The following is a 9,438-nucleotide window of genomic DNA, read 5'->3' on the forward strand; positions in this document are numbered from 1 at the left end:
AAAAAAAAAAAAAAAAAAAAAAAAAAAAAAAAAAAAAAAAAAAAAAAAAAAAAAAAAAAAAAAAAAAAAAAAAAAAAAAAAAAAAGAAAAATAATTTAAATTAAATACAAATAAAAATTGAAAGTTATAACCATATATGTTATAGTTAATTTGTTCAGAAATTAGTTGGTGGATTATTGTGAATCCAATATAATATTAGAAATACTTATTTAAGGTTAAACAACATTAAAATACTCAAAATTGTGCAGTTTGACATTGCAAACATAACTTTTCACCATGATGGATTGCCCTTTCTGCTGTTTAAATTCAGTCATTGGAATGCTGAATAAAACCAAGTATAGTAAAGATGGCTAGCAAATTAAATGAGTAAATATTTGATGAAGAAATAGTTGTTGAATATGAATTTTCCTTAGAGAAGGGCATGACTTGGGGAGAAAAGCTTACTTCAACAGATATCTTCTACATAGTTTTTTCTTACTGACACTCTTACAGAGAACTTCTGATTTTTAAAAATAAAAACTTGAATTCTTATTTTTATTTGACCTGGTTCTATAAAAACACAGTTAGAAAACTTCCAACAAAAGATTCTAATATTATGTTAGTATGCTGCCACGTAATATTGTGTTTTGCTGTTAATTCTGTACAATCTGCAGAGACTTTAGTTATTGTAACTGTATTATAAACCTGTAAATTGGAGACTGAATTGAAATAGAGTGCTCTGCCACATAACATGGAAAACTTTGAAGTAGTGACCTATATAATAAGTGAGAATATGTTTTGTATAACTACATATATATTTTTGACACATTCCTTCTCTAGTTGAGTATACTTTATTATTATTTCAAGAGCTCAGACATGAAAATGAATACAGCTGAAATTTTCTGTAAAATAATTGTTGCATTTTAAAACATTAGACACAGTGAGATTGGTAAAGTAGAGGTAGGATAGTGTGATTTAAAGTGAAGTGAAATATACGTGTCTTAGTAGAAACAAATATTATAAATTCTTTCTTGAATATATTTGAATGGATTGCTTCACTAAATTTAAATAAATGCATACAACAAATTGTTTATTGGTGGCATTTCCTAGTGGACAGTTTTTCTCAATATGCAAAGAACAATTATAACTTAATATTTTCTTGTCAGATATTAAACAGTTACATAAAGAGACTGTCACAATTATAGTCAGAGCTGTGCATTGGGCTATATGCACTGCAGGGGGTGCTGCTTTTTCTGTCTTAGCAATAGAGCCGTGATAAAATGATCAGCCATATGCTTTTTGCCTTATTTCCAAAAAGCCTATATTATTCTTAGCAGAAAATGTGAGCTATGTATAAATAGGTCCCCACATACTTAAACATGAGTTTCCATAGGGTAGAATATTCTAATAATTTAATTCTTAAAATTACTACTTGAAAATGTTTACTGCTTCTCACCCCAAATCACGTGAATATAAGTTGCAGTGTACATATTCTGCATTAGTAATGATTAACACCAGTTCCTAATGACAGCCCAACTGAACACTGTATCATCACTAGTTCCTGGAATTAAACTTGGAAATCAGTCACATCAGATACCATTTATTTCTTTGTTTTAAGAAGGCCATTTTGGAAAAGGTCCATAGTGATGGTCTAGTAACCCTGAAGCTTGTGAGTACTGTGTGTTCTAATAGAATCTGATAAGTAGATAGAGGATGATGTTAGATGATTGATAGGTAGATAGATAGTTAGACAGTTAGATAGATAGATATCGCCAAATTACTACAAATCTCATTTTTCTCATAGTACTTCCAGAACATCACAAGCTATTTTCTCATCTTAAGATTGCTATTTCTCATTTCCCTGACTTTAAAGGACTCAGTCCTTAAGTTTCACTCCTTAGGTAACCCCTTCCAGGCACTTCAGACTCCCTTCAACTCCAGATTTTTTTCTCCTAGATACCAGTCATCTATTGTGACACTTCTACTTTGATAAACATTGATACTTCTTAACTTGTCTTCATAGCACTTCAGATAACCTGATATACAACATATATTTGCGTATTCCTAGTACAAATAATAATGTTTGGCACATAGTAGATAATCAATAAATAATTGCTGAATGACTGACCTATTCCTAAAGTATTTGAGGCATCGATTTGACCTCTGTAAGTGTAATTGGTAACCGTTTTAGGAAATAGAAATCATATATTAAATCACATTGCAACTAAGGACATGGTAAAGTGATTTGGCCTACAAAGATCAGAGAATAAGCCTAATTCTTAGGCCTTTTGCTTTTGGGTTCTGAAAGGGATTATTATCTTCTGAGAACATATATTTACCTCTTAGTTTTCTTCTTTCAATATTGACTTCACAATGTTAACACTTCAATCCGATAGGCATCATGTTTTGTGTATATACAACATATATATTATTTTGTATAATGCATGTAATATATATATTAGGGATTAAATCAAGTTTTACTTAATTTATTGGAATATCTAATGGTCACTATTCTAGAACTATATATATTTTTATTGATTTACAATACTCTCGTTAATTATATTATACTTTAGGTTATACTGAACTTTCTTTCTTGCATCTCTATTCTCATCTTTCATATTCTCTTTGTTTGAAAGTGTAGTAGTTATTAAAATAATGAAACATTAAAGTTATTAAAATAACTTTTATAAATATTACTTAATATGCAAAATCACTAAAATATATTTAAATATTGACCATGTTTAAGGCACGCTACTAAGTGTTTAAATATATTATAACACTGAAGTTAAAATTTCATGTTTTGAAGTAACAAGGTCAAAGAACAAGACTAAATTGCCTATATCTACATGGCTAACACATGAGAGAGGTAAAATTCTAACTGGATATACTCTTAAAACATCATGCCCTAAAAGGAAAAAAAAATATCTAGAAGTTCAAATCTCTCAAAAATTTATTTCTTCAAAAATGTATTTGCTATCCAAACTCAGTTCTGTTTAATATGTAACGTAACAAATATGCTTTAACTATGCATAGATTTATACTTGTTGAAATGTATGTTTTATATTTTTCTTTTATTTTCTGCAGGACTGAACCCCTGCAATATATAAGGAGAACACATATCATCAAACATTCCTGAAGTGATTTATAAGGTAACATTTTTAATTTCTGTTATAAATTTATAAATTTCTGTTCAAAATATTATAGAAATGTCAAAATTATTGTCATAGTTTCTCTTAAGGATCTTCTAGAGTTATAATGAATTATTTAGCAATTTCGTATCTTCTGTGTTTTAAAATCACTCTTTAAGAAACTCAACTTTTATTATATATATGGGGGTATATGTGCAAGTTTGTTACCTGGGCATATTGTATCCAGGTAGTGAGAGTAGTAGCCAGTAAGCAATTTTTCAGTGCAACCTCCTTCTTCTTCCCCCCATCTTCCAGTGGTCTTCCATGTCTTTTGTTTCCTTATTTATGCTCATGTAAATTCAATCTTTAGCTCTCATTTATAAGTGATATCTTGTGGTATTTATTTGTTGTTGTTGTTGTTCCTGATTTATTTGCTTAAAATTACGGCCTTCAGTTCCATCCATGTTGCTGGAGAGGACATCATTTTATTCTTTTTTAGGGCTGCATAGTATTCCATGGTATATATATACCACAGTTTTTTTTTAAATCCGGTCTACCATTAATGGGCACCTAGGTTGATTCTATGCCTTTGCTATTGTGCCTAGTGTTGTGATGAACATACAAGTTCATGTGTCTTTTGGTATAATGATCTGTTTTCCTTTCGGTATATACACAATAATGCAATTTCTGGATTGAAAGGTAGCTCTGTTTTAAGTTATTTGAGAACTCTCCAAACTTGTTGCCACAGTGGCTGAACATAATTTACATTCCTTCCAACATGTATAAGAGTTCTCTTTTCTTTATAGCCTTGCCAGGATTTGTTGTGTTTTGACTTTTTAATAATAGGCATTCTGACTGGTGTGAGATGGTATCTCATTGTGGTTTTGATTTTCAGTTCTCTGATGATTAGTGGTGATGAAGATTTCTTCATAAGTTTGTTGACCATCTGTGTGTCCTCTTTTCAGAAGTGTGTGTTTATGTCCTTTGCCCACTTTTTAATGACATTATTTGTTTTTTTCATGTTGATTTAAGTTCCTTATAAATCATGGATATTGGACCATTGTTGAATGCATAGTTTGTGAAAATTTTCTCCCATTCTATATGGTATTTGTTTACTCTGATATATATGTGTGTGTGTGTGTGTGTGTGCATTTGCTGTGCAGAAATTCTTTAGTTTATTTAGGTCCCATTTGTCTTTTTGTTGTTGTTGGCAATTGCTTTGGGGACTTAATTCAAAATTATTTGCCAAGGACAATGCTGAGAAGAGTATTTCCTGTTTTCTTCTAGGCTTTTTATAGTTTGAGGTCTTATATTTAGGTTTTTAATTTAGTGAAAGGTAGCGTCCAGGTTCATTCTTCTGCATATGGCTAACCAGTTATCACAGTACCATCTCATGAATAAGGAGTCCTTACCCATTTGCTTGAATCTGTCATCCTTGTTGAATACCAGATGATTGTAGATGCATGCCTGTCTGAGTTTTTATTCTGTATCATTGGTGCGTGAGTCTGTTTTTATACAAGTACCATGCTGTTTTGTTTGCTGTAGCCTTGTAATATATTAATTTAATTAGTGTGTTGCCTCCAGCTTTGTTCTTTTTTCTTAGAATTGCTTTGGTTCTTTTTTGGTTTCATATGAATTTTTGAATAGTTTATTCTAATTCAGTGAAGAATAACATGGGTAGTTTGATAAGAATAGCATTGCATCTGTAAGTTGCTTTGGGCAGTATGGCCATTTTAATGATATTGATTATTTCAGTCCATGAGTATGAAATGTTTTCCCATTTATTTGTGTTGTCTTTAATTATTTTCAGCATCATTTCATTCCCCTTGTAGAGATCTGTCACCTTCCTGGTTAGCTGTTTTCCTGGGTGTTCCATTTTTTGTTGTTGCTATTGTAAATGAGATTGTGTTCTTGATTTGACTCTCAGCCTGAATGTTACCGGTGTATAGAAATGTTAGTGGTTTTTGTATATTGATTTTGTATCCTCAAACCTTGCTAAATTGTTTATCAGTTCTAGTAGCCTTTTATGGAGTCTTTAGGGTTTTTTAAGCATAGAATATACTGTCAGCAAAAAGAGATAGTTTGACTTCTTCTTTTCCTATTTGGATGCATTTTATTTCTTTCTCTTGCATGAGTGCTCTGACTAGCACTTGTAGTACTATGCTGAATAATAATGGTGAAAATGGGCTTTCTTGCCTAGTTCCAGTTGTCAAGGGAAATGATTCCAGCTCTTTCCATTAAGTATGATACTGGCTGTGAGTTTGTCATATATAGCTTTTATTAATATCTGGTATATGCAATATACCAGAAAAAAAAAAATTTTGAGATGGATTCTTGATATGTCACCCAGGCTAGAGTGCAATGGCACAGTCTAGGCTCATTGCAACCTCCACCTCCTGGGTTCAAGGGATTCTCCTGCCTCAACCTCCTGAGTAGCTGGGAATACAGGCACGTGACACCACACTCAGCTAGTTTTTTGTAAGTTTAGTAGAGAATGGGATTTCACCATATTGGCCAGGCTAGTCTCAAACTCCTGATCTTGTGATCCACCTGCCTTGGCCACCAAGAGTCCTGGGATTACACACATGAGCCACTTGGTTCAGCCCAGTTTTCTTTGTTTTTGATTTACTTAGATTTGCTTTATGACCAACCATGTGATTGATCTTAGAATATGTTTTGTGTAACGATGTGAAGAATGTAAATTCTTTGGTTGTTAAATGAAATGTTCTATAAATGTTTACTTGCTCCAATTGGCTAATTATCAAGTTTAAATCCAGAGTTTATTAGTTTTTTGTCTCAACGGTCTGTGTAATGTTGTCAGGGGGTGTTGAAGCCTCCCATTTTTATTATGAGGTTGTTTAAATCTTTTCATAGCCAAGAAGAACATGGCTTATGAATCTGTGTGCCCCAATGTTAGGTGCATATATACTCAGGATAGTTAACTCTTCTTGTTGAATCATATTATTAATCGTAATATAATGCATTTTATCGTCTTTTGTAAATTTTATTAGCTTGTAGTCTGTTCTATCTAATATAAGAATAGTGAATACCTCTCTTTTTTGTTTTCCATTTGCATAGCAGATCTTTCTTCACTTCTTAACTTTGGTGTCATTATATGTGATATGTATCTCTTTAAGATAACAGGTGGTTGGGTCTTACCCTTTTATCTAGCTTGCCACTCTATGCTTTTAAGTAAGGTTTTAACCCATTTACATTCAAGGGTAGTACAAATATGTGTGATTTTGATTGTGTCACTGTTTCGTTAGCTGGATGTTACATAGACTTGATCGCACAGTTGCTTTATGGTGCATGTGGACTACGTGCTTAAGGGTTTTTTTTTTGTGTGTGTGTGTGGTAGCAGGCATCATTCTTTTAGTTCCATGTTTAGCACTCCATTAAGAACCTCTGGTAAGGCTGCTCTAGTTGAAATAAATTCCCTCAGTATTCACTTATCTAACTAAGATTTATTTCTTCTGCCCCTATGAAGTGAGTTTGGTGGGAAATACAATTCTTGGTCGCAATTTCCTTTCTTTAGGAATGCTAACAGTAGGCTGGAAGCAGTGGCTCACACCTGTAATCACAACACTTTAGGAGGCCAAGGCAGGTGGATCACCTGAGGTCAGGAGTTTGAAACCAGTCTGGCCAACATGGTGAAACCTTGTCTCTACTACAAATACAAAAATTAGCTGGGTGTGGTAGTACATGCCTATAATCCCAGCTACTCGGGAGGCTGAGGTGGAAGAATTGCTTGAACCCGCGAGGCGGAGGTTGCAGTGACTCAAGATCATGCCACTGCACTCTGGCCTGGGTGACAGAGCTAGACTCCATCTCCCTCCACCCCCCAAAAAATTATGCTGCAAATATGTATCAATCTCTTCTGACTTGTAAAGTTTTTGATGATATGTCTGCTGCTAGCCTCATGGGTTCCCTTTGTACATGACTTGATACTTCTCTCTAGTTTCCTTTAAGATTTTTTTCTTTTGTGATGACCTTTGTGAATCTAATGACTATGTTCCCTGGGGACTGTCATCTTGTATCGTATCTAGCTGAGTTTCTCAGTGTTTGTTGGATGTGTATGTCAACCTCTAGGATTGACATACAAATTAAATTAAAGAAATTTTTGTGGACTGTATCTCCAAATATATATTCAAGCTGCTTATTCTCTTCCCTTCACCCTCAGGAATACCAATCCCTCATAGATTTGTTATCCATGTATAATCCCCTATTGCTTGGAGTTTTTGTTTAACTTTTTACATACTTTTTAAATTTTTGTCTGAGTTAATTCCAAGAACCAATCTACAAGCTCTGAGAGTCTTTCCTCAGTGAATTTTTCAGCCCTAGAAATTAAGTATGGTTCTTTAAAAAAAAAAATGACTCTTTCTTCATTCAGCTCTCAGATCATTTTACTGGATTCTTTGGATCCCTTGGATGGGGTTACAACTTCCTCCTGAATCTTGCTGGGCTTCCTTGGCATCCAGATTCTGAATTCTGTGTCTGTCATTTTAGTTACTTCAAACTAGTTAAGACCCATTGCTGAAGAACTAGTAGACATCTTTAGAGGTAAGCAGACACTCTGGCTTGAATTTCCAGAATTCTTCTGCTGATTCTTCCTCAGCTTGGAGTATTGGTTTTTCTTCATCTGTGGTGTATGTTGACTATAGTTAGTTGGCATTGTTTCTGGATACTTTCAGAGGGCCAGTGCTCTGTACAAGATCTTTATGTGTGTGTGAATTCTTTTGCCTAGCTTCACAGGCATATATATTAGCAGGATAATTTTTGGAGTTGTGGTTTGTGATGCAACCTAGTAGATGACACTTTAGTGTAATGGCTTGTAGCTAGGATACCACCCAGCTGCATGAAATGGTTGCATCTAGTCAGCCATCTTATCCTTCCCTCCCCTAAAATTGCTCTTTTTAAAAATGTCATTTAACCCATTCTTTTCTCAAATGAATAATTAAGCATTTTCTTATTGGTACACTTTTCAAATGTCATAGGACATAGGACCAGCAAAGTTTAACTGACATTATGCCAACCTTTAGAGGTATTACTAGATTTTTTTTTTTGAGCTCAAATGTAGAGATACAATGGTTCCTGATTATTAATAAACATTTGCCTGTGTAAATCTGTTTTATTGACAATGTTTACTAACACAAAATCCCTTATCATTGAATAACGACTAAGTATAACAGGTGGCAATGTTGAAAAAGATAAATTGATAGTCAATAAAATATACCTTTCACTATTTTGATGAGTGACAAATATATTTTTTATATACAGTTGCCTGCATAATAAAAAACATCTGCTTAAGTATTGGAATATTTTACCAAAAGATGAAATATAAGAAAGCAGGTATTAGATCAAATATACTATTTTAACTTACTTTGTGTAAAGTACACTCCATCACACATATTCTATATTATTACCTAACTTTTCAGATTAGTATGTATGTATGGCATTAAATGCTCATTATTTATATAAATGGAAAAGATTAAAAGTGCTGATATTACAAAACAGATATTTTCAAATCAAATCTATTGTTTCATGTAGTGTGCTCATTAATATTTTTGAACATTATATAGCAGACATCGCTATAGCAAAAATACAGTGGGTGGGTATGCTTTGTGAAAAAAAGTTGCATTAATCTTCCTGTCCCAGAATGCAAATTAAAATATATATAAATTTGAAAATTAAAATATTAATTCTAATTTATTATTAAATTATTTAGTATGTTTAAATTTTACTTCACCATCCCTGAGTCTTTGTGTAATTGTACACAGAGTTATATTTATACTGAATAGTGATTTCTCCGTGTTAGAGCTAAGTTTCATAGCACAATTTTGGAAAGGGTTATAGTAGAGCTTGTAGAACATCGCAAATTTTATCTTGTAAGTTAAAGCTCAATTACAGCTCAATTTTTATGTTAGTTCAAGTTTCCATGGCTCTCAGTCAAATTAACAGAGTTATATGCAATGTAGAGGGGAAGAATGTGACACTATTCACTTACTGAATTTTATCTAAATGTGTTTGGCTGGCTGGGCATGATTGTTCATGTCTGTAATCCCAGCATTTGGGAGGCCAAGGTGAGGGTATCCCTTGAGGCCAGGAGGTAAAGGCCAGTCTGGTCAACATGGTAAAACTCTGTCTCTACTAATAAAACAAAAATTACCTGGGTGTGTTAGCTTGTGGCTATAATCCCAGCTACTTAGGAGGCTGAGGCAAAATGGCTTACTTGAACCCAAGAGGTGGAGGTTGCGGTGAGCCACCAGATGGCACCACAGCCCTCCAGCCTGGGTGACAGACTCTGTCAAAAACAGAACAAAACAAAACAAAA

The 9,438-nt window shown here is 33.3% G+C and overlaps 1 protein-coding gene across 1 annotated transcript in view; it reads left to right on the forward strand.

The window, feature by feature from the left end:
• CDH18 (cadherin 18) overlaps window positions 1–9,438 on the forward strand; it is a 1,130,917-nt gene that overhangs the window by 315,312 nt on the left and 806,167 nt on the right. Inside the window, exon 2 of the mRNA XM_017524647.2 lies at window positions 3,064–3,128. The gene's annotated coding sequence lies outside the window, so the exon portion shown is untranslated. The remainder of the gene's footprint in view (window positions 1–3,063; window positions 3,129–9,438) is intronic.

This window comes from Cebus imitator, unplaced genomic scaffold (genome assembly GCF_001604975.1).
Source record: "Cebus imitator isolate Cc_AM_T3 unplaced genomic scaffold, Cebus_imitator-1.0 Scaffold35, whole genome shotgun sequence".
Taxonomy (NCBI): Eukaryota; Metazoa; Chordata; class Mammalia; order Primates; family Cebidae; genus Cebus; species Cebus imitator.